Source organism: Eleutherodactylus coqui, chromosome 7, assembly GCF_035609145.1.
Source record: "Eleutherodactylus coqui strain aEleCoq1 chromosome 7, aEleCoq1.hap1, whole genome shotgun sequence".
Classification (NCBI taxonomy): domain Eukaryota; kingdom Metazoa; phylum Chordata; class Amphibia; order Anura; family Eleutherodactylidae; genus Eleutherodactylus; species Eleutherodactylus coqui.
In genome coordinates, this window is record NC_089843.1 from 49644968 (window position 1) to 49668848 (window position 23881).

Below are 23881 nucleotides of genomic sequence, written 5' to 3' on the forward strand. Positions count from 1 at the left end.
CTTTTCTTCCTGCTTCATAGGCCACTGGTCTGGTTAAACCACGGGGTGTGAGTTTCATTCTCACTGGTGCCTAACTTCTAGGCTGATGCTCAAAAGGAACATTGGAACCCCGTTAGCCAGTAGAACATAATATGCTTGTTCTCGGGGAGAGAAGCTAATTAACCTTGCAGATAAGATTCCTTTGAAGGGTCAATTGATGTTGCTGCAAGCTTTGGAAACCACTCAGGTTTCTTTTTCAGGGTTCTGATAGGATATATCTGAAGAAACATTTATACACATACTAGGCTGATGTCAAAATCCTGCTTCTAAACCAGCAACTTGAAGAAAGGTAGAAAAAGTCCTTCAAGCTTTCCTCCGTTCAACCTTTGAATGCGAAATACTCAATCAGATCGTGGAAGATCACCACCAGTAAGTGACAAACTGATCCAGTCTTTATACTTCATCCCAAGAATTGGACTCTTAATGTCACCATTTTTTCTTTGCGCTTTGCATTTTTTTTTCACACCTGCGTATTTAGGATAGCTGCATGATCTTTCCTGGAGGCGTGGGTTCAAATCCCACCCCATGACAGCCAAGTGTTTGCTCTTACGCGTCACGGATTGGGATTCCAGCGGGGGTCTGTGTGAGGAGCGGCAAAGTTGCTCTGTTCTGCGCAAGTGCAGACTTGCAGATGTTGACAAGTGCCTCAATTTTATGCTTAACGCTTACCATGATGTCTAGTATCACCACGAAGCGCCAAAGCATACTGCCACATGAGAGTCAGGATGAGAGTCAGAAAGGCGCTGCGTTCAGGTCGCAGTCTCCTCTGGAGGCGTGGGTTCGAATCCCACTTCTGACAGGCTAGCTTTTCCTTAAATATTAAGCAAGGCCATTTTTCTCAGGGCTCGAAGTCCCCCCGAAGTCAACTTTGAAAGCAGTTTGAGGAACAAGAAACCCTCCATCAGAAAGGAGGCTAGCTTTTCCTTAAATATTAAGCAAGGCCATTTTTCTCAGGGCTCCCGAAGTCAACTTTGAAAGCAGTTTGAGGAACAAGAAACGCTCCATCAGAAAGGGGAAAAAAACACCACGCCAATCCCTTTTCTTCCTGCTTCATAGGCCACTGGTCTGGTTAAACCACGGGGTGTGAGTTTCATTCTCACTGGTGCCTAACTTCTAGGCTGATGCTCAAAAGGAACATTGGAACCCCGTTAGCCAGTAGAACATAATATGCTTGTTCTCGGGGAGAGAAGCTAATTAACCTTGCAGATAAGATTCCTTTGAAGGGTCAATTGATGTTGCTGCAAGCTTTGGAAACCACTCAGGTTTCTTTTTCAGGGTTCTGATAGGATATATCTGAAGAAACATTTATACACATACTAGGCTGATGTCAAAATCCTGCTTCTAAACCAGCAACTTGAAGAAAGGTAGAAAAAGTCCTTCAAGCTTTCCTCCGTTCAACCTTTGAATGCGAAATACTCAATCAGATCGTGGAAGATCACCACCAGTAAGTGACAAACTGATCCAGTCTTTATACTTCATCCCAAGAATTGGACTCTTAATGTCACCATTTTTTCTTTGCGCTTTGCATTTTTTTTTCACACCTGCGTATTTAGGATAGCTGCATGATCTTTCCTGGAGGCGTGGGTTCAAATCCCACCCCATGACAGCCAAGTGTTTGCTCTTACGCGTCACGGATTGGGATTCCAGCGGGGGTCTGTGTGAGGAGCGGCAAAGTTGCTCTGTTCTGCGCAAGTGCAGACTTGCAGATGTTGACAAGTGCCTCAATTTTATGCTTAACGCTTACCATGATGTCTAGTATCACCACGAAGCGCCAAAGCATACTGCCACATGAGAGTCAGGATGAGAGTCAGAAAGGCGCTGCGTTCAGGTCGCAGTCTCCTCTGGAGGCGTGGGTTCGAATCCCACTTCTGACAGGCTAGCTTTTCCTTAAATATTAAGCAAGGCCATTTTTCTCAGGGCTCGAAGTCCCCCCGAAGTCAACTTTGAAAGCAGTTTGAGGAACAAGAAACCCTCCATCAGAAAGGAGGCTAGCTTTTCCTTAAATATTAAGCAAGGCCATTTTTCTCAGGGCTCCCGAAGTCAACTTTGAAAGCAGTTTGAGGAACAAGAAACGCTCCATCAGAAAGGGGAAAAAAACACCACGCCAATCCCTTTTCTTCCTGCTTCATAGGCCACTGGTCTGGTTAAACCACGGGGTGTGAGTTTCATTCTCACTGGTGCCTAACTTCTAGGCTGATGCTCAAAAGGAACATTGGAACCCCGTTAGCCAGTAGAACATAATATGCTTGTTCTCGGGGAGAGAAGCTAATTAACCTTGCAGATAAGATTCCTTTGAATGGTCAATTGATGTTGCTGCAAGCTTTGGAAACCACTCAGGTTTCTTTTTCAGGGTTCTGATAGGATATATCTGAAGAAACATTTATACACATACTAGGCTGATGTCAAAATCCTGCTTCTAAACCAGCAACTTGAAGAAAGGTAGAAAAAGTCCTTCAAGCTTTCCTCCGTTCAACCTTTGAATGCGAAATACTCAATCAGATCGTGGAAGATCACCACCAGTAAGTGACAAACTGATCCAGTCTTTATACTTCATCCCAAGAATTGGACTCTTAATGTCACCATTTTTTCTTTGCGCTTTGCATTTTTTTTTCACACCTGCGTATTTAGGATAGCTGCATGATCTTTCCTGGAGGCGTGGGTTCAAATCCCACCCCATGACAGCCAAGTGTTTGCTCTTACGCGTCACGGATTGGGATTCCAGCGGGGGTCTGTGTGAGGAGCGGCAAAGTTGCTCTGTTCTGCGCAAGTGCAGACTTGCAGATGTTGACAAGTGCCTCAATTTTATGCTTAACGCGTACCATGATGTCTAGTATCACCACGAAGCGCCAAAGCATACTGCCACATGAAAGTCAGGATGGCCGAGCGGTCTAAGGTGCTGCGTTCAGGTCGCAGTCTCCTCTGGAGGCGTGGGTTCGAATCCCACTTCTGACAGGCTAGCTTTTCCTTAAAAATTAAGCAAGGCCATTTTTCTCAGGGCTCGAAGTCCCCCCGAAGTCAACTTTGAAAGCAGTTTGAGGAACAAGAAACCCTCCATCAGAAAGGAGGCTAGCTTTTCCTTAAATATTAAGCAAGGCCATTTTTCTCAGGGCTCCCGAAGTCAACTTTGAAAGCAGTTTGAGGAACAAGAAACGCTCCATCAGAAAGGGGAAAAAAACACCACGCCAAGCCCTTTTCTTCCTGCTTCATAGGCCACTGGTCTGGTTAAACCACGGGGTGTGAGTTTCATTCTCGGTGCCTAACTTCTAGGCTGATGCTCAAAAGGAACATTGGAACCCCGTTATCCAGTAGAACATAATATGCTTGTTCTCGGGGAGAGAAGCTAATTAACCTTGCAGATAAGATTCCTTTGAATAGTCAATTGATGTTGCTGCAAGCTTTGGAAACCACTCAGGTTTCTTTTTCAGGGTTCTGATAGGATATATCTGAAGAAACATTTATACACATACTAGGCTGATGTCAAAATCCTGCTTCTAAACCAGCAACTTGAAGAAAGGTAGAAAAAGTCCTTCAAGCTTTCCTCCGTTCAACCTTTGAATGCGAAATACTCAATCAGATCGTGGAAGATCACCACCAGTAAGTGACAAACTGATCCAGTCTTTATACTTCATCCCAAGAATTGGACTCTTAATGTCACCATTTTTTCTTTGCGCTTTGCATTTTTTTTTCACACCTGCGTATTTAGGATAGCTGCATGATCTTTCCTGGAGGCGTGGGTTCAAATCCCACCCCATGACAGCCAAGTGTTTGCTCTTACGCGTCACGGATTGGGATTCCAGCGGGGGTCTGTGTGAGGAGCGGCAAAGTTGCTCTGTTCTGCGCAAGTGCAGACTTGCAGATGTTGACAAGTGCCTCAATTTTATGCTTAACGCTTACCATGATGTCTAGTATCACCACGAAGCGCCAAAGCATACTGCCACATGAAAGTCAGGATGGCCGAGCGGTCTAAGGCGCTGCGTTCAGGTCGCAGTCTCCTCTGGAGGCGTGGGTTCGAATCCCACTTCTGACAGGCTAGCTTTTCCTTAAAAATTAAGCAAGGCCATTTTTCTCAGGGCTCGAAGTCCCCCCGAAGTCAACTTTGAAAGCAGTTTGAGGAACAAGAAACCCTCCATCAGAAAGGAGGCTAGCTTTTCCTTAAATATTAAGCAAGGCCATTTTTCTCAGGGCTCCCGAAGTCAACTTTGAAAGCAGTTTGAGGAACAAGAAACGCTCCATCAGAAAGGGGAAAAAAACACCACGCCAAGCCCTTTTCTTCCTGCTTCATAGGCCACTGGTCTGGTTAAACCACGGGGTGTGAGTTTCATTCTCGGTGCCTAACTTCTAGGCTGATGCTCAAAAGGAACATTGGAACCCCGTTAGCCAGTAGAACATAATATGCTTGTTCTCGGGGAGAGAAGCTAATTAACCTTGCAGATAAGATTCCTTTGAATGGTCAATTGATGTTGCTGCAAGCTTTGGAAACCACTCAGGTTTCTTTTTCAGGGTTCTGATAGGATATATCTGAAGAAACATTTATACACATACTAGGCTGATGTCAAAATCCTGCTTCTAAACCAGCAACTTGAAGAAAGGTAGAAAAAGTCCTTCAAGCTTTCCTCCGTTCAACCTTTGAATGCGAAATACTCAATCAGATCGTGGAAGATCACCACCAGTAAGTGACAAACTGATCCAGTCTTTATACTTCATCCCAAGAATTGGACTCTTAATGTCACCATTTTTTCTTTGCGCTTTGCATTTTTTTTTCACACCTGCGTATTTAGGATAGCTGCATGATCTTTCCTGGAGGCGTGGGTTCAAATCCCACCCCATGACAGCCAAGTGTTTGCTCTTACGCGTCACGGATTGGGATTCCAGCGGGGGTCTGTGTGAGGAGCGGCAAAGTTGCTCTGTTCTGCGCAAGTGCAGACTTGCAGATGTTGACAAGTGCCTCAATTTTATGCTTAACGCTTACCATGATGTCTAGTATCACCACGAAGCGCCAAAGCATACTGCCACATGAAAGTCAGGATGGCCGAGCGGTCTAAGGCGCTGCGTTCAGGTCGCAGTCTCCTCTGGAGGCGTGGGTTCGAATCCCACTTCTGACAGGCTAGCTTTTCCTTAAAAATTAAGCAAGGCCATTTTTCTCAGGGCTCGAAGTCCCCCCGAAGTCAACTTTGAAAGCAGTTTGAGGAACAAGAAACCCTCCATCAGAAAGGAGGCTAGCTTTTCCTTAAATATTAAGCAAGGCCATTTTTCTCAGGGCTCCCGAAGTCAACTTTGAAAGCAGTTTGAGGAACAAGAAACGCTCCATCAGAAAGGGGAAAAAAACACCACGCCAATCCCTTTTCTTCCTGCTTCATAGGCCACTGGTCTGGTTAAACCACGGGGTGTGAGTTTCATTCTCACTGGTGCCTAACTTCTAGGCTGATGCTCAAAAGGAACATTGGAACCCCGTTAGCCAGTAGAACATAATATGCTTGTTCTCGGGGAGAGAAGCTAATTAACCTTACAGATAAGATTCCTTTGAATGGTCAATTGATGTTGCTGCAAGCTTTGGAAACCACTCAGGTTTCTTTTTCAGGGTTCTGATAGGATATATCTGAAGAAACATTTATACACATACTAGGCTGATGTCAAAATCCTGCTTCTAAACCAGCAACTTGAAGAAAGGTAGAAAAAGTCCTTCAAGCTTTCCTCCGTTCAACCTTTGAATGCGAAATACTCAATCAGATCGTGGAAGATCACCACCAGTAAGTGACAAACTGATCCAGTCTTTATACTTCATCCCAAGAATTGGACTCTTAATGTCACCATTTTTTCTTTGCGCTTTGCATTTTTTTTTCACACCTGCGTATTTAGGATAGCTGCATGATCTTTCCTGGAGGCGTGGGTTCAAATCCCACCCCATGACAGCCAAGTGTTTGCTCTTACGCGTCACGGATTGGGATTCCAGCGGGGGTCTGTGTGAGGAGCGGCAAAGTTGCTCTGTTCTGCGCAAGTGCAGACTTGCAGATGTTGACAAGTGCCTCAATTTTATGCTTAACGCTTACCATGATGTCTAGTATCACCACGAAGCGCCAAAGCATACTGCCACATGAGAGTCAGGATGGCCGAGCGGTCTAAGGCGCTGCGTTCAGGTCGCAGTCTCCTCTGGAGGCGTGGGTTCAAATCCCACTTCTGACAGGCTAGCTTTTCCTTAAATATTAAGCAAGGCCATTTTTCTCAGGGCTCGAAGTCCCCCCGAAGTCAACTTTGAAAGCAGTTTGAGGAACAAGAAACCCTCCATCAGAAAGGAGGCTAGCTTTTCCTTAAATATTAAGCAAGGCCATTTTTCTCAGGGCTCCCGAAGTCAACTTTGAAAGCAGTTTGAGGAACAAGAAACGCTCCATCAGAAAGGGGAAAAAAACACCACGCCAATCCCTTTTCTTCCTGCTTCATAGGCCACTGGTCTGGTTAAACCACGGGGTGTGAGTTTCATTCTCACTGGTGCCTAACTTCTAGGCTGATGCTCAAAAGGAACATTGGAACCCCGTTAGCCAGTAGAACACAATATGCTTGTTCTCGGGGAGAGAAGCTAATTAACCTTGCAGATAAGATTCCTTTGAATGGTCAATTGATGTTGCTGCAAGCTTTGGAAACCACTCAGGTTTCTTTTTCAGGGTTCTGATAGGATATATCTGAAGAAACATTTATACACATACTAGGCTGATGACAAAATCCTGCTTCTAAACCAGCAACTTGAAGAAAGGTAGAAAAAGTCCTTCAAGCTTTCCTCCGTTCAACCTTTGAATGCGAAATACTCAATCAGATCGTGGAAGATCACCACCAGTAAGTGACAAACTGATCCAGTCTTTATACTTCATCCCAAGAATTGGACATAATGTCACCATTTTTTCTTTGCGCTTTGCATTTTTTTTTCACACCTGCGTATTTAGGATAGCTGCATGATCTTTCCTGGAGGCGTGGGTTCAAATCCCACCCCATGACAGCCAAGTGTTTGCTCTTACGCGTCACGGATTGGGATTCCAGCGGGGGCCTGTGTGAGGAGCGGCAAAGTTGCTCTGTTCTGCGCAAGTGCAGACTTGCAGATGTTGACAAGTGCCTCAATTTTATGCTTAACGCTTACCATGATGTCTAGTATCACCACGAAGCGCCAAAGCATACTGCCACATGAGAGTCAGGATGGCCGAGCGGTCTAAGGCGCTGCGTTCAGGTCGCAGTCTCCTCTGGAGGCGTGGGTTCGAATCCCACTTCTGACAGGCTAGCTTTTCCTTAAATATTAAGCAAGGCCATTTTTCTCAGGGCTCGAAGTCCCCCCGAAGTCAACTTTGAAAGCAGTTTGAGGAACAAGAAACCCTCCATCAGAAAGGAGGCTAGCTTTTCCTTAAATATTAAGCAAGTCAACTTTGAAAGCAGTTTGAGGAACAAGAAACGCTCCATCAGAAAGGGGAAAAAAACACCACGCCAATCCCTTTTCTTCCTGCTTCATAGGCCACTGGTCTGGTTAAACCACGGGGTGTGAGTTTCATTCTCACTGGTGCCTAACTTCTAGGCTGAGGCTCAAAAGGAACATTGGAACCCCGTTAGCCAGTAGAACATAATATGCTTGTTCTCGGGGAGAGAAGCTAATTAACCTTGCAGATAAGATTCCTTTGAATGGTCAATTGATGTTGCTGCAAGCTTTGGAAACCACTCAGGTTTCTTTTTCAGGGTTCTGATAGGATATATCTGAAGAAACATTTATACACATACTAGGCTGATGTCAAAATCCTGCTTCTAAACCAGCAACTTGAAGAAAGGTAGAAAAAGTCCTTCAAGCTTTCCTCCGTTCAACCTTTGAATGCGAAATACTCAATCAGATCGTGGAAGATCACCACCAGTAAGTGACAAACTGATCCAGTCTTTATACTTCATCCCAAGAATTGGACTCTTAATGTCACCATTTTTTCTTTGCGCTTTGCATTTTTTTTTCACACCTGCGTATTTAGGATAGCTGCATGATCTTTCCTGGAGGCGTGGGTTCAAATCCCACCCCATGACAGCCAAGTGTTTGCTCTTACGCGTCACGGATTGGGATTCCAGCGGGGGTCTGTGTGAGGAGCGGCAAAGTTGCTCTGTTCTGCGCAAGTGCAGACTTGCAGATGTTGACAAGTGCCTCAATTTTATGCTTAACGCTTACCATGATGTCTAGTATCACCACGAAGCGCCAAAGCATACTGCCACATGAGAGTCAGGATGGCCGAGCGGTCTAAGGCGCTGCGTTCAGGTCGCAGTCTCCTCTGGAGGCGTGGGTTCGAATCCCACTTCTGACAGGCTAGCTTTTCCTTAAATATTAAGCAAGGCCATTTTTCTCAGGGCTCGAAGTCCCCCCGAAGTCAACTTTGAAAGCAGTTTGAGGAACAAGAAACCCTCCATCAGAAAGGAGGCTAGCTTTTCCTTAAATATTAAGCAAGGCCATTTTTCTCAGGGCTCCCGAAGTCAACTTTGAAAGCAGTTTGAGGAACAAGAAACGCTCCATCAGAAAGGGGAAAAAAACACCACGCCAATCCCTTTTCTTCCTGCTTCATAGGCCACTGGTCTGGTTAAACCACGGGGTGTGAGTTTCATTCTCACTGGTGCCTAACTTCTAGGCTGATGCTCAAAAGGAACATTGGAACCCCGTTAGCCAGTAGAACACAATATGCTTGTTCTCGGGGAGAGAAGCTAATTAACCTTGCAGATAAGATTCCTTTGAATGGTCAATTGATGTTGCTGCAAGCTTTGGAAACCACTCAGGTTTCTTTTTCAGGGTTCTGATAGGATATATCTGAAGAAACATTTATACACATACTAGGCTGATGACAAAATCCTGCTTCTAAACCAGCAACTTGAAGAAAGGTAGAAAAAGTCCTTCAAGCTTTCCTCCGTTCAACCTTTGAATGCGAAATACTCAATCAGATCGTGGAAGATCACCACCAGTAAGTGACAAACTGATCCAGTCTTTATACTTCATCCCAAGAATTGGACATAATGTCACCATTTTTTCTTTGCGCTTTGCATTTTTTTTTCACACCTGCGTATTTAGGATAGCTGCATGATCTTTCCTGGAGGCGTGGGTTCAAATCCCACCCCATGACAGCCAAGTGTTTGCTCTTACGCGTCACGGATTGGGATTCCAGCGGGGGCCTGTGTGAGGAGCGGCAAAGTTGCTCTGTTCTGCGCAAGTGCAGACTTGCAGATGTTGACAAGTGCCTCAATTTTATGCTTAACGCTTACCATGATGTCTAGTATCACCACGAAGCGCCAAAGCATACTGCCACATGAGAGTCAGGATGGCCGAGCGGTCTAAGGCGCTGCGTTCAGGTCGCAGTCTCCTCTGGATGCGTGGGTTCGAATCCCACTTCTGACAGGCTAGCTTTTCCTTAAATATTAAGCAAGGCCATTTTTCTCAGGGCTCGAAGTCCCCCCGAAGTCAACTTTGAAAGCAGTTTGAGGAACAAGAAACCCTCCATCAGAAAGGAGGCTAGCTTTTCCTTAAATATTAAGCAAGGCCATTTTTCTCAGGGCTCCCGAAGTCAACTTTGAAAGCAGTTTGAGGAACAAGAAACGCTCCATCAGAAAGGGGAAAAAAACACCACGCCAATCCCTTTTCTTCCTGCTTCATAGGCCACTGGTCTGGTTAAACCACGGGGTGTGAGTTTCATTCTCACTGGTGCCTAACTTCTAGGCTGATGCTCAAAAGGAACATTGGAACCCCGTTAGCCAGTAGAACACAATATGCTTGTTCTCGGGGAGAGAAGCTAATTAACCTTGCAGATAAGATTCCTTTGAATGGTCAATTGATGTTGCTGCAAGCTTTGGAAACCACTCAGGTTTCTTTTTCAGGGTTCTGATAGGATATATCTGAAGAAACATTTATACACATACTAGGCTGATGACAAAATCCTGCTTCTAAACCAGCAACTTGAAGAAAGGTAGAAAAAGTCCTTCAAGCTTTCCTCCGTTCAACCTTTGAATGCGAAATACTCAATCAGATCGTGGAAGATCACCACCAGTAAGTGACAAACTGATCCAGTCTTTATACTTCATCCCAAGAATTGGACATAATGTCACCATTTTTTCTTTGCGCTTTGCATTTTTTTTTCACACCTGCGTATTTAGGATAGCTGCATGATCTTTCCTGGAGGCGTGGGTTCAAATCCCACCCCATGACAGCCAAGTGTTTGCTCTTACGCGTCACGGATTGGGATTCCAGCGGGGGCCTGTGTGAGGAGCGGCAAAGTTGCTCTGTTCTGCGCAAGTGCAGACTTGCAGATGTTGACAAGTGCCTCAATTTTATGCTTAACGCTTACCATGATGTCTAGTATCACCACGAAGCGCCAAAGCATACTGCCACATGAGAGTCAGGATGGCCGAGCGGTCTAAGGCGCTGCGTTCAGGTCGCAGTCTCCTCTGGAGGCGTGGGTTCGAATCCCACTTCTGACAGGCTAGCTTTTCCTTAAATATTAAGCAAGGCCATTTTTCTCAGGGCTCGAAGTCCCCCCGAAGTCAACTTTGAAAGCAGTTTGAGGAACAAGAAACCCTCCATCAGAAAGGAGGCTAGCTTTTCCTTAAATATTAAGCAAGGCCATTTTTCTCAGGGCTCCCGAAGTCAACTTTGAAAGCAGTTTGAGGAACAAGAAACGCTCCATCAGAAAGGGGAAAAAAACACCACGCCAATCCCTTTTCTTCCTGCTTCATAGGCCACTGGTCTGGTTAAACCACGGGGTGTGAGTTTCATTCTCACTGGTGCCTAACTTCTAGGCTGATGCTCAAAAGGAACATTGGAACCCCGTTAGCCAGTAGAACATAATATGCTTGTTCTCGGGGAGAGAAGCTAATTAACCTTGCAGATAAGATTCCTTTGAATGGTCAATTGATGTTGCTGCAAGCTTTGGAAACCACTCAGGTTTCTTTTTCAGGGTTCTGATAGGATATATCTGAAGAAACATTTATACACATACTAGGCTGATGTCAAAATCCTGCTTCTAAACCAGCAACTTGAAGAAAGGTAGAAAAAGTCCTTCAAGCTTTCCTCCGTGTTTGCTCTTATGCATCATGGATTGGGATTCCAGCGGGGGTCTGTTTGAGGAGCGGCAAAGTTGCTCTGTTCTGCGCAAGTGCAGACTTGCAGATGTTGACAAGTGCCTCAATTTTATGCTTAACGCTTACCATGATGTCTAGTATCACCACGAAGCGCCAAAGCATACTGCCACATGAGAGTCAGGATGGCCGAGCGGTCTAAGGCGCTGCGTTCAGGTCGCAGTCTCCTCTGGAGGCGTGGGTTCGAATCCCACTTCTGACAGGCTAGCTTTTCCTTAAATATTAAGCAAGGCCATTTTTCTCAGGGCTCGAAGTCCCCCCGAAGTCAACTTTGAAAGCAGTTTGAGGAACAAGAAACCCTCCATCAGAAAGGAGGCTAGCTTTTCCTTAAATATTAAGCAAGGCCATTTTTCTCAGGGCTCCCGAAGTCAACTTTGAAAGCAGTTTGAGGAACAAGAAACGCTCCATCAGAAAGGGGAAAAAAACACCACGCCAATCCCTTTTCTTCCTGCTTCATAGGCCACTGGTCTGGTTAAACCACGGGGTGTGAGTTTCATTCTCACTGGTGCCTAACTTCTAGGCTGATGCTCAAAAGGAACATTGGAACCCCGTTAGCCAGTAGAACACAATATGCTTGTTCTCGGGGAGAGAAGCTAATTAACCTTGCAGATAAGATTCCTTTGAATGGTCAATTGATGTTGCTGCAAGCTTTGGAAACCACTCAGGTTTCTTTTTCAGGGTTCTGATAGGATATATCTGAAGAAACATTTATACACATACTAGGCTGATGACAAAATCCTGCTTCTAAACCAGCAACTTGAAGAAAGGTAGAAAAAGTCCTTCAAGCTTTCCTCCGTTCAACCTTTGAATGCGAAATACTCAATCAGATCGTGGAAGATCACCACCAGTAAGTGACAAACTGATCCAGTCTTTATACTTCATCCCAAGAATTGGACTCTTAATGTCACCATTTTTTCTTTGCGCTTTGCATTTTTTTTTCACACCTGCGTATTTAGGATAGCTGCATGATCTTTCCTGGAGGCGTGGGTTCAAATCCCACCCCATGACAGCCAAGTGTTTGCTCTTACGCGTCACGGATTGGGATTCCAGCGGGGGTCTGTGTGAGGAGCGGCAAAGTTGCTCTGTTCTGCGCAAGTGCAGACTTGCAGATGTTGACAAGTGCCTCAATTTTATGCTTAACGCTTACCATGATGTCTAGTATCACCACGAAGCGCCAAAGCATACAGCCACATGAGAGTCAGGATGGCCGAGCGGTCTAAGGCGCTGCGTTCAGGTCGCAGTCTCCTCTGGAGGCGTGGGTTCGAATCCCACTTCTGACAGGCTAGCTTTTCCTTAAATATTAAGCAAGGCCATTTTTCTCAGGGCTCGAAGTCCCCCCGAAGTCAACTTTGAAAGCAGTTTGAGGAACAAGAAACCCTCCATCAGAAAGGAGGCTAGCTTTTCCTTAAATATTAAGCAAGGCCATTTTTCTCAGGGCTCCCGAAGTCAACTTTGAAAGCAGTTTGAGGAACAAGAAACGCTCCATCAGAAAGGGGAAAAAAACACCACGCCAATCCCTTTTCTTCCTGCTTCATAGGCCACTGGTCTGGTTAAACCACGGGGTGTGAGTTTCATTCTCACTGGTGCCTAACTTCTAGGCTGATGCTCAAAAGGAACATTGGAACCCCGTTAGCCAGTAGAACATAATATGCTTGTTCTCGGGGAGAGAAGCTAATTAACCTTGCAGATAAGATTCCTTTGAATGGTCAATTGATGTTGCTGCAAGCTTTGGAAACCACTCAGGTTTCTTTTTCAGGGTTCTGATAGGATATATCTGAAGAAACATTTATACACATACTAGGCTGATGTCAAAATCCTGCTTCTAAACCAGCAACTTGAAGAAAGGTAGAAAAAGTCCTTCAAGCTTTCCTCCGTGTTTGCTCTTATGCATCATGGATTGGGATTCCAGCGGGGGTCTGTTTGAGGAGCGGCAAAGTTGCTCTGTTCTGCGCAAGTGCAGACTTGCAGATGTTGACAAGTGCCTCAATTTTATGCTTAACGCTTACCATGATGTCTAGTATCACCACGAAGCGCCAAAGCATACTGCCACATGAGAGTCAGGATGGCCGAGCGGTCTAAGGCGCTGCGTTCAGGTCGCAGTCTCCTCTGGAGGCGTGGGTTCGAATCCCACTTCTGACAGGCTAGCTTTTCCTTAAATATTAAGCAAGGCCATTTTTCTCAGGGCTCGAAGTCCCCCCGAAGTCAACTTTGAAAGCAGTTTGAGGAACAAGAAACCCTCCATCAGAAAGGAGGCTAGCTTTTCCTTAAATATTAAGCAAGGCCATTTTTCTCAGGGCTCCCGAAGTCAACTTTGAAAGCAGTTTGAGGAACAAGAAACGCTCCATCAGAAAGGGGAAAAAAACACCACGCCAATCCCTTTTCTTCCTGCTTCATAGGCCACTGGTCTGGTTAAACCACGGGGTGTGAGTTTCATTCTCGGTGCCTAACTTCTAGGCTGATGCTCAAAAGGAACATTGGAACCCCGTTAGCCAGTAGAACATAATATGCTTGTTCTCGGGGAGAGAAGCTAATTAACCTTGCAGATAAGATTCCTTTGAATGGTCAATTGATGTTGCTGCAAGCTTTGGAAACCACTCAGGTTTCTTTTTCAGGGTTCTGATAGGATATATCTGAAGAAACATTTATACACATACTAGGCTGATGTCAAAATCCTGCTTCTAAACCAGCAACTTGAAGAAAGGTAGAAAAAGTCCTTCAAGCTTTCCTCCGTTCAACCTTTGAATGCGAAATACTCAATCAGATCGTGGAAGATCACCACCAGTAAGTGACAAACTGATCCAGTCTTTATACTTCATCCCAAGAATTGGACTCTTAATGTCACCATTTTTTCTTTGCGCTTTGCATTTTTTTTTCACACCTGCGTATTTAGGATAGCTGCATGATCTTTCCTGGAGGCGTGGGTTCAAATCCCACCCCATGACAGCCAAGTGTTTGCTCTTACGCGTCACGGATTGGGATTCCAGCGGGGGTCTGTGTGAGGAGCGGCAAAGTTGCTCTGTTCTGCGCAAGTGCAGACTTGCAGATGTTGACAAGTGCCTCAATTTTATGCTTAACGCTTACCATGATGTCTAGTATCACCATGAAGCGCCAAAGCATACTGCCACATGAGAGTCAGGATGGCCGAGCGGTCTAAGGCGCTGCGTTCAGGTCGCAGTGGGTTCGAATCCCACTTCTGACAGGCTAGCTTTTCCTTAAATATTAAGCAAGGCCATTTTTCTCAGGGCTCGAAGTCCCCCCGAAGTCAACTTTGAAAGCAGTTTGAGGAACAAGAAACCCTCCATCAGAAAGGAGGCTAGCTTTTCCTTAAATATTAAGCAAGGCCATTTTTCTCAGGGCTCCCGAAGTCAACTTTGAAAGCAGTTTGAGGAACAAGAAACGCTCCATCAGAAAGGGGAAAAAAACACCACGCCAATCCCTTTTCTTCCTGCTTCATAGGCCACTGGTCTGGTTAAACCACGGGGTGTGAGTTTCATTCTCACTGGTGCCTAACTTCTAGGCTGATGCTCAAAAGGAACATTGGAACCCCGTTAGCCAGTAGAACACAATATGCTTGTTCTCGGGGAGAGAAGCTAATTAACCTTGCAGATAAGATTCCTTTGAATGGTCAATTGATGTTGCTGCAAGCTTTGGAAACCACTCAGGTTTCTTTTTCAGGGTTCTGATAGGATATATCTGAAGAAACATTTATACACATACTAGGCTGATGACAAAATCCTGCTTCTAAACCAGCAACTTGAAGAAAGGTAGAAAAAGTCCTTCAAGCTTTCCTCCGTTCAACCTTTGAATGCGAAATACTCAATCAGATCGTGGAAGATCACCACCAGTAAGTGACAAACTGATCCAGTCTTTATACTTCATCCCAAGAATTGGACTCTTAATGTCACCATTTTTTCTTTGCGCTTTGCATTTTTTTTTCACACCTGCGTATTTAGGATAGCTGCATGATCTTTCCTGGAGGCGTGGGTTCAAATCCCACCCCATGACAGCCAAGTGTTTGCTCTTACGCGTCACGGATTGGGATTCCAGCGGGGGTCTGTGTGAGGAGCGGCAAAGTTGCTCTGTTCTGCGCAAGTGCAGACTTGCAGATGTTGACAAGTGCCTCAATTTTATGCTTAACGCTTACCATGATGTCTAGTATCACCACGAAGCGCCAAAGCATACAGCCACATGAGAGTCAGGATGGCCGAGCGGTCTAAGGCGCTGCGTTCAGGTCGCAGTCTCCTCTGGAGGCGTGGGTTCGAATCCCACTTCTGACAGGCTAGCTTTTCCTTAAATATTAAGCAAGGCCATTTTTCTCAGGGCTCGAAGTCCCCCCGAAGTCAACTTTGAAAGCAGTTTGGGGAACAAGAAACCCTCCATCAGAAAGGAGGCTAGCTTTTCCTTAAATATTAAGCAAGGCCATTTTTCTCAGGGCTCCCGAAGTCAACTTTGAAAGCAGTTTGAGGAACAAGAAACGCTCCATCAGAAAGGGGAAAAAAACACCACGCCAATCCCTTTTCTTCCTGCTTCATAGGCCACTGGTCTGGTTAAACCACGGGGTGTGAGTTTCATTCTCACTGGTGCCTAACTTCTAGGCTGATGCTCAAAAGGAACATTGGAACCCCGTTAGCCAGTAGAACATAATATGCTTGTTCTCGGGGAGAGAAGCTAATTAACCTTGCAGATAAGATTCCTTTGAATGGTCAATTGATGTTGCTGCAAGCTTTGGAAACCACTCAGGTTTCTTTTTCAGGGTTCTGATAGGATATATCTGAAGAAACATTTATACACATACTAGGCTGATGTCAAAATCCTGCTTCTAAACCAGCAACTTGAAGAAAGGTAGAAAAAGTCCTTCAAGCTTTCCTCCGTGTTTGCTCTTATGCATCATGGATTGGGATTCCAGCGGGGGTCTGTTTGAGGAGCGGCAAAGTTGCTCTGTTCTGCGCAAGTGCAGACTTGCAGATGTTGACAAGTGCCTCAATTTTATGCTTAACGCTTACCATGATGTCTAGTATCACCACGAAGCGCCAAAGCATACTGCCACATGAGAGTCAGGATGGCCGAGCGGTCTAAGGCGCTGCGTTCAGGTCGCAGTCTCCTCTGGAGGCGTGGGTTCGAATCCCACTTCTGACAGGCTAGCTTTTCCTTAAATATTAAGCAAGGCCATTTTTCTCAGGGCTCGAAGTCCCCCCGAAGTCAACTTTGAAAGCAGTTTGAGGAACAAGAAACCCTCCATCAGAAAGGAGGCTAGCTTTTCCTTAAATATTAAGCAAGGCCATTTTTCTCAGGGCTCCCGAAGTCAACTTTGAAAGCAGTTTGAGGAACAAGAAACGCTCCATCAGAAAGGGGAAAAAAACACCACGCCAATCCCTTTTCTTCCTGCTTCATAGGCCACTGGTCTGGTTAAACCACGGGGTGTGAGTTTCATTCTCGGTGCCTAACTTCTAGGCTGATGCTCAAAAGGAACATTGGAACCCCGTTAGCCAGTAGAACATAATATGCTTGTTCTCGGGGAGAGAAGCTAATTAACCTTGCAGATAAGATTCCTTTGAATGGTCAATTGATGTTGCTGCAAGCTTTGGAAACCACTCAGGTTTCTTTTTCAGGGTTCTGATAGGATATATCTGAAGAAACATTTATACACATACTAGGCTGATGTCAAAATCCTGCTTCTAAACCAGCAACTTGAAGAAAGGTAGAAAAAGTCCTTCAAGCTTTCCTCCGTTCAACCTTTGAATGCGAAATACTCAATCAGATCGTGGAAGATCACCACCAGTAAGTGACAAACTGATCCAGTCTTTATACTTCATCCCAAGAATTGGACTCTTAATGTCACCATTTTTTCTTTGCGCTTTGCATTTTTTTTTCACACCTGCATATTTAGGATAGCTGCATGATCTTTCCTGGAGGCGTGGGTTCAAATCCCACCCCATGACAGCCAAGTGTTTGCTCTTACGCGTCACGGATTGGGATTCCAGCGGGGGTCTGTGTGAGGAGCGGCAAAGTTGCTCTGTTCTGCGCAAGTGCAGACTTGCAGATGTTGACAAGTGCCTCAATTTTATGCTTAACGCTTACCATGATGTCTAGTATCACCATGAAGCGCCAAAGCATACTGCCACATGAGAGTCAGGATGGCCGAGCGGTCTAAGGCGCTGCGTTCAGGTCGCAGTGGGTTCGAATCCCACTTCTGACAGGCTAGCTTTTCCTTAAATATTAAGCAAGGCCATTTTTCTCAGGGCTCGAAGTCCCCCCGAAGTCAACTTTGAAAGCAGTTTGAGGAACAAGAAACCCTCCATCAGAAAGGAGGCTAGCTTTTCCTTAAATATTAAGCAAGGCCATTTTTCTCAGGGCTCCCGAAGTCAACTTTGAAAGCAGTTTGAGGAACAAGAAACGCTCCATCAGAAAGGGGAAAAAAACACCACGCCAATCCCTTTTCTTCCTGCTTCATAGGCCACTGGTCTGGTTAAACCACGGGGTGTGAGTTTCATTCTCACTGGTGCCTAACTTCTAGGCTGATGCTCAAAAGGAACATTGGAACCCCGTTAGCCAGTAGAACACAATATGCTTGTTCTCGGGGAGAGAAGCTAATTAACCGTGCAGATAAGATTCCTTTGAATGGTCAATTGATGTTGCTGCAAGCTTTGGAAACCACTCAGGTTTCTTTTTCAGGGTTCTGATAGGATATATCTGAAGAAACATTTATACACATACTAGGCTGATGACAAAATCCTGCTTCTAAACCAGCAACTTGAAGAAAGGTAGAAAAAGTCCTTCAAGCTTTCCTCCGTTCAACCTTTGAATGCGAAATACTCAATCAGATCGTGGAAGATCACCACCAGTAAGTGACAAACTGATCCAGTCTTTATACTTCATCCCAAGAATTGGACTCTTAATGTCACCATTTTTTCTTTGCGCTTTGCATTTTTTTTTCACACCTGCGTATTTAGGATAGCTGCATGATCTTTCCTGGAGGCGTGGGTTCAAATCCCACCCCATGACAGCCAAGTGTTTGCTCTTACGCGTCACGGATTGGGATTCCAGCGGGGGTCTGTGTGAGGAGCGGCAAAGTTGCTCTGTTCTGCGCAAGTGCAGACTTGCAGATGTTGACAAGTGCCTCAATTTTATGCTTAACGCTTACCATGATGTCTAGTATCACCACGAAGCGCCAAAGCATACAGCCACATGAGAGTCAGGATGGCCGAGCGGTCTAAGGCGCTGCGTTCAGGTCGCAGTCTCCTCTGGAGGCGTGGGTTCGAATCCCACTTCTGACAGGCTAGCTTTTCCTTAAATATTAAGCAAGGCCATTTTTCTCAGGGCTCGAAGTCCCCCCGAAGTCAACTTTGAAAGCAGTTTGAGGAACAAGAAACCCTCCATCAGAAAGGAGGCTAGCTTTTCCTTAAATATTAAGCAAGGCCATTTTTCTCAGGGCTCCCGAAGTCAACTTTGAAAGCAGTTTGAGGAACAAGAAACGCTCCATCAGAAAGGGGAAAAAAACACCACGCCAATCCCTTTTCTTCCTGCTTCATAGGCCACTGGTCTGGTTAAACCACGGGGTGTGAGTTTCATTCTCACTGGTGCCTAACTTCTAGGCTGATGCTCAAAAGGAACATTGGAACCCCGTTAGCCAGTAGAACATAATATGCTTGTTCTCGGGGAGAGAAGCTAATTAACCTTGCAGATAAGATTCCTTTGAATGGTCAATTGATGTTGCTGCAAGCTTTGGAAACCACTCAGGTTTCTTTTTCAGGGTTCTGATAGGATATATCTGAAGAAACATTTATACACATACTAGGCTGATGTCAAAATCCTGCTTCTAAACCAGCAACTTGAAGAAAGGTAGAAAAAGTCCTTCAAGCTTTCCTCCGTGTTTGCTCTTACGCATCATGGATTGGGATTCCAGCGGGGGTCTGTTTGAGGAGCGGCAAAGTTGCTCTGTTCTGCGCAAGTGCAGACTTGCAGATGTTGACAAGTGCCTCAATTTTATGCTTAACGCTTACCATGATGTCTAGTATCACCACGAAGCGCCAAAGCATACTGCCACATGAGAGTCAGGATGGCCGAGCGGTCTAAGGCGCTGCGTTCAGGTCGCAGTCTCCACTGGAGGCGTGGGTTCGAATCCCACTTCTGACAGGCTAGCTTTTCCTTAAATATTAAGCAAGGCCATTTTTCTCAGGGCTCGAAGTCCCCCCGAAGTCAACTTTGAAAGCAGTTTGAGGAACAAGAAACCCTCCATCAGAAAGGAGGCTAGCTTTTCCTTAAATATTAAGCAAGGCCATTTTTCTCAGGGCTCCCGAAGTCAACTTTGAAAGCAGTTTGAGGAACAAGAAACGCTCCATCAGAAAGGGGAAAAAAACACCACGCCAATCCCTTTTCTTCCTGCTTCATAGGCCACTGGTCTGGTTAAACCACGGGGTGTGAGTTTCATTCTCACTGGTGCCTAACTTCTAGGCTGATGCTCAAAAGGAACATTGGAACCCCGTTAGCCAGTAGAACATAATATGCTTGTTCTCGGGGAGAGAAGCTAATTAACCTTGCAGATAAGATTCCTTTGAATGGTCAATTGATGTTGCTGCAAGCTTTGGAAACCACTCAGGTTTCTTTTTCAGGGTTCTGATAGGATATATCTGAAGAAACATTTATACACATACTAGGCTGATGTCAAAATCCTGCTTCTAAACCAGCAACTTGAAGAAAGGTAGAAAAAGTCCTTCAAGCTTTCCTCCGTGTTTGCTCTTACGCATCATGGATTGGGATTCCAGCGGGGGTCTGTTTGAGGAGCGGCAAAGTTGCTCTGTTCTGCGCAAGTGCAGACTTGCAGATGTTGACAAGTGCCTCAATTTTATGCTTAACGCTTACCATGATGTCTAGTATCACCACGAAGCGCCAAAGCATACTGCCACATGTGAGTCAGGATGGCCGAGCGGTCTAAGGCGCTGCGTTCAGGTCGCAGTCTCCTCTGGAGGCGTGGGTTCGAATCCCACTTCTGACAGGCTAGCTTTTCCTTAAATATTAAGCAAGGCCATTTTTCTCAGGGCTCGAAGTCCCCCCGAAGTCAACTTTGAAAGCAGTTTGAGGAACAAGAAACCCTCCATCAGAAAGGAGGCTAGCTTTTCCTTAAATATTAAGCAAGGCCATTTTTCTCAGGGCTCCCGAAGTCAACTTTGAAAGCAGTTTGAGGAACAAGAAACGCTCCATCAGAAAGGGGAAAAAAACACCACGCCAATCCCTTTTCTTCCTGCTTCATAGGCCACTGGTCTGGTTAAACCACGGGGTGTGAGTTTCATTCTCACTGGTGCCTAACTTCTAGGCTGATGCTCAAAAGGAACATTGGAACCCCGTTAGCCAGTAGAACATAATATGCTTGTTCTCGGGGAGAGAAGCTAATTAACCTTGCAGATAAGATTCCTTTGAATGGTCAATTGATGTTGCTGCAAGCTTTGGAAACCACTCAGGTTTCTTTTTCAGGGTTCTGATAGGATATATCTGAAGAAACATTTATACACATACTAGGCTGATGTCAAAATCCTGCTTCTAAACCAGCAACTTGAAGAAAGGTAGAAAAAGTCCTTCAAGCTTTCCTCCGTTCAACCTTTGAATGCGAAATACTCAATCAGATCGTGGAAGATCACCACCAGTAAGTGACAAACTGATCCAGTCTTTATACTTCATCCCAAGAATTGGACTCTTAATGTCACCATTTTTTCTTTGCGCTTTGCATTTTTTTTTCACACCTGCATATTTAGGATAGCTGCATGATCTTTCCTGGAGGCGTGGGTTCAAATCCCACCCCATGACAGCCAAGTGTTTGCTCTTACGCGTCACGGATTGGGATTCCAGCGGGGGTCTGTGTGAGGAGCGGCAAAGTTGCTCTGTTCTGCGCAAGTGCAGACTTGCAGATGTTGACAAGTGCCTCAATTTTATGCTTAACGCTTACCATGATGTCTAGTATCACCATGAAGCGCCAAAGCATACTGCCACATGAGAGTCAGGATGGCCGAGCGGTCTAAGGCGCTGCGTTCAGGTCGCAGTGGGTTCGAATCCCACTTCTGACAGGCTAGCTTTTCCTTAAATATTAAGCAAGGCCATTTTTCTCAGGGCTCGAAGTCCCCCCGAAGTCAACTTTGAAAGCAGTTTGAGGAACAAGAAACCCTCCATCAGAAAGGAGGCTAGCTTTTCCTTAAATATTAAGCAAGGCCATTTTTCTCAGGGCTCCCGAAGTCAACTTTGAAAGCAGTTTGAGGAACAAGAAACGCTCCATCAGAAAGGGGAAAAAAACACCACGCCAATCCCTTTTCTTCCTGCTTCATAGGCCACTGGTCTGGTTAAACCACGGGGTGTGAGTTTCATTCTCACTGGTGCCTAACTTCTAGGCTGATGCTCAAAAGGAACATTGGAACCCCGTTAGCCAGTAGAACACAATATGCTTGTTCTCGGGGAGAGAAGCTAATTAACCGTGCAGATAAGATTCCTTTGAATGGTCAATTGATGTTGCTGCAAGCTTTGGAAACCACTCAGGTTTCTTTTTCAGGGTTCTGATAGGATATATCTGAAGAAACATTTATACACATACTAGGCTGATGACAAAATCCTGCTTCTAAACCAGCAACTTGAAGAAAGGTAGAAAAAGTCCTTCAAGCTTTCCTCCGTTCAACCTTTGAATGCGAAATACTCAATCAGATCGTGGAAGATCACCACCAGTAAGTGACAAACTGATCCAGTCTTTATACTTCATCCCAAGAATTGGACTCTTAATGTCACCATTTTTTCTTTGCGCTTTGCATTTTTTTTTCACACCTGCGTATTTAGGATAGCTGCATGATCTTTCCTGGAGGCGTGGGTTCAAATCCCACCCCATGACAGCCAAGTGTTTGCTCTTACGCGTCACGGATTGGGATTCCAGCGGGGGTCTGTGTGAGGAGCGGCAAAGTTGCTCTGTTCTGCGCAAGTGCAGACTTGCAGATGTTGACAAGTGCCTCAATTTTATGCTTAACGCTTACCATGATGTCTAGTATCACCACGAAGCGCCAAAGCATACAGCCACATGAGAGTCAGGATGGCCGAGCGGTCTAAGGCGCTGCGTTCAGGTCGCAGTCTCCTCTGGAGGCGTGGGTTCGAATCCCACTTCTGACAGGCTAGCTTTTCCTTAAATATTAAGCAAGGCCATTTTTCTCAGGGCTCGAAGTCCCCCCGAAGTCAACTTTGAAAGCAGTTTGAGGAACAAGAAACCCTCCATCAGAAAGGAGGCTAGCTTTTCCTTAAATATTAAGCAAGGCCATTTTTCTCAGGGCTCCCGAAGTCAACTTTGAAAGCAGTTTGAGGAACAAGAAACGCTCCATCAGAAAGGGGAAAAAAACACCACGCCAATCCCTTTTCTTCCTGCTTCATAGGCCACTGGTCTGGTTAAACCACGGGGTGTGAGTTTCATTCTCACTGGTGCCTAACTTCTAGGCTGATGCTCAAAAGGAACATTGGAACCCCGTTAGCCAGTAGAACATAATATGCTTGTTCTCGGGGAGAGAAGCTAATTAACCTTGCAGATAAGATTCCTTTGAATGGTCAATTGATGTTGCTGCAAGCTTTGGAAACCACTCAGGTTTCTTTTTCAGGGTTCTGATAGGATATATCTGAAGAAACATTTATACACATACTAGGCTGATGTCAAAATCCTGCTTCTAAACCAGCAACTTGAAGAAAGGTAGAAAAAGTCCTTCAAGCTTTCCTCCGTGTTTGCTCTTACGCATCATGGATTGGGATTCCAGCGGGGGTCTGTTTGAGGAGCGGCAAAGTTGCTCTGTTCTGCGCAAGTGCAGACTTGCAGATGTTGACAAGTGCCTCAATTTTATGCTTAACGCTTACCATGATGTCTAGTATCACCACGAAGCGCCAAAGCATACTGCCACATGAGAGTCAGGATGGCCGAGCGGTCTAAGGCGCTGCGTTCAGGTCGCAGTCTCCACTGGAGGCGTGGGTTCGAATCCCACTTCTGACAGGCTAGCTTTTCCTTAAATATTAAGCAAGGCCATTTTTCTCAGGGCTCGAAGTCCCCCCGAAGTCAACTTTGAAAGCAGTTTGAGGAACAAGAAACCCTCCATCAGAAAGGAGGCTAGCTTTTCCTTAAATATTAAGCAAGGCCATTTTTCTCAGGGCTCCCGAAGTCAACTTTGAAAGCAGTTTGAGGAACAAGAAACGCTCCATCAGAAAGGGGAAAAAAACACCACGCCAATCCCTTTTCTTCCTGCTTCATAGGCCACTGGTCTGGTTAAACCACGGGGTGTGAGTTTCATTCTCACTGGTGCCTAACTTCTAGGCTGATGCTCAAAAGGAACATTGGAACCCCGTTAGCCAGTAGAACATAATATGCTTGTTCTCGGGGAGAGAAGCTAATTAACCTTGCAGATAAGATTCCTTTGAATGGTCAATTGATGTTGCTGCAAGCTTTGGAAACCACTCAGGTTTCTTTTTCAGGGTTCTGATAGGATATATCTGAAGAAACATTTATACACATACTAGGCTGATGTCAAAATCCTGCTTCTAAACCAGCAACTTGAAGAAAGGTAGAAAAAGTCCTTCAAGCTTTCCTCCGTGTTTGCTCTTACGCATCATGGATTGGGATTCCAGCGGGGGTCTGTTTGAGGAGCGGCAAAGTTGCTCTGTTCTGCGCAAGTGCAGACTTGCAGATGTTGACAAGTGCCTCAATTTTATGCTTAACGCTTACCATGAT

At 45.4% G+C, this 23881-nt stretch overlaps 18 non-coding genes across 18 annotated transcripts; all 18 read left to right on the top strand.

Moving 5' to 3' along the window:
- The first annotated feature begins 2908 nt into the window (after positions 1-2908).
- Positions 2909-2991, top strand: TRNAL-CAG (transfer RNA leucine (anticodon CAG)). The gene has a single exon. It is a non-coding gene; the product is annotated as a tRNA-Leu (tRNA).
- Positions 2992-3983: 992 nt separating this feature from the next.
- Positions 3984-4066, top strand: TRNAL-CAG (transfer RNA leucine (anticodon CAG)). The gene has a single exon. It is a non-coding gene; the product is annotated as a tRNA-Leu (tRNA).
- A 992-nt stretch (positions 4067-5058) lies between these two features.
- Positions 5059-5141, top strand: TRNAL-CAG (transfer RNA leucine (anticodon CAG)). The gene has a single exon. It is a non-coding gene; the product is annotated as a tRNA-Leu (tRNA).
- Positions 5142-6136: 995 nt separating this feature from the next.
- On the top strand, positions 6137-6219 carry TRNAL-CAG (transfer RNA leucine (anticodon CAG)). The gene has a single exon. It is a non-coding gene; the product is annotated as a tRNA-Leu (tRNA).
- A 993-nt stretch (positions 6220-7212) lies between these two features.
- On the top strand, positions 7213-7295 carry TRNAL-CAG (transfer RNA leucine (anticodon CAG)). The gene has a single exon. It is a non-coding gene; the product is annotated as a tRNA-Leu (tRNA).
- A 970-nt stretch (positions 7296-8265) lies between these two features.
- On the top strand, positions 8266-8348 carry TRNAL-CAG (transfer RNA leucine (anticodon CAG)). The gene has a single exon. It is a non-coding gene; the product is annotated as a tRNA-Leu (tRNA).
- Positions 8349-9341: 993 nt separating this feature from the next.
- TRNAL-CAG (transfer RNA leucine (anticodon CAG)) lies at positions 9342-9424 on the top strand. Its single transcript has one exon. It is a non-coding gene; the product is annotated as a tRNA-Leu (tRNA).
- A 993-nt stretch (positions 9425-10417) lies between these two features.
- On the top strand, positions 10418-10500 carry TRNAL-CAG (transfer RNA leucine (anticodon CAG)). The gene has a single exon. It is a non-coding gene; the product is annotated as a tRNA-Leu (tRNA).
- Positions 10501-11276: 776 nt separating this feature from the next.
- Positions 11277-11359, top strand: TRNAL-CAG (transfer RNA leucine (anticodon CAG)). Its single transcript has one exon. It is a non-coding gene; the product is annotated as a tRNA-Leu (tRNA).
- Positions 11360-12354: 995 nt separating this feature from the next.
- On the top strand, positions 12355-12437 carry TRNAL-CAG (transfer RNA leucine (anticodon CAG)). Its single transcript has one exon. It is a non-coding gene; the product is annotated as a tRNA-Leu (tRNA).
- A 776-nt stretch (positions 12438-13213) lies between these two features.
- TRNAL-CAG (transfer RNA leucine (anticodon CAG)) lies at positions 13214-13296 on the top strand. The gene has a single exon. It is a non-coding gene; the product is annotated as a tRNA-Leu (tRNA).
- Positions 13297-15351: 2055 nt separating this feature from the next.
- On the top strand, positions 15352-15434 carry TRNAL-CAG (transfer RNA leucine (anticodon CAG)). Its single transcript has one exon. It is a non-coding gene; the product is annotated as a tRNA-Leu (tRNA).
- Positions 15435-16210: 776 nt separating this feature from the next.
- TRNAL-CAG (transfer RNA leucine (anticodon CAG)) lies at positions 16211-16293 on the top strand. Its single transcript has one exon. It is a non-coding gene; the product is annotated as a tRNA-Leu (tRNA).
- A 2055-nt stretch (positions 16294-18348) lies between these two features.
- On the top strand, positions 18349-18431 carry TRNAL-CAG (transfer RNA leucine (anticodon CAG)). Its single transcript has one exon. It is a non-coding gene; the product is annotated as a tRNA-Leu (tRNA).
- A 776-nt stretch (positions 18432-19207) lies between these two features.
- Positions 19208-19290, top strand: TRNAL-CAG (transfer RNA leucine (anticodon CAG)). Its single transcript has one exon. It is a non-coding gene; the product is annotated as a tRNA-Leu (tRNA).
- Positions 19291-20066: 776 nt separating this feature from the next.
- On the top strand, positions 20067-20149 carry TRNAL-CAG (transfer RNA leucine (anticodon CAG)). The gene has a single exon. It is a non-coding gene; the product is annotated as a tRNA-Leu (tRNA).
- A 2058-nt stretch (positions 20150-22207) lies between these two features.
- On the top strand, positions 22208-22290 carry TRNAL-CAG (transfer RNA leucine (anticodon CAG)). Its single transcript has one exon. It is a non-coding gene; the product is annotated as a tRNA-Leu (tRNA).
- Positions 22291-23066: 776 nt separating this feature from the next.
- On the top strand, positions 23067-23149 carry TRNAL-CAG (transfer RNA leucine (anticodon CAG)). The gene has a single exon. It is a non-coding gene; the product is annotated as a tRNA-Leu (tRNA).
- The last annotated feature ends 732 nt before the right edge of the window (positions 23150-23881 follow it).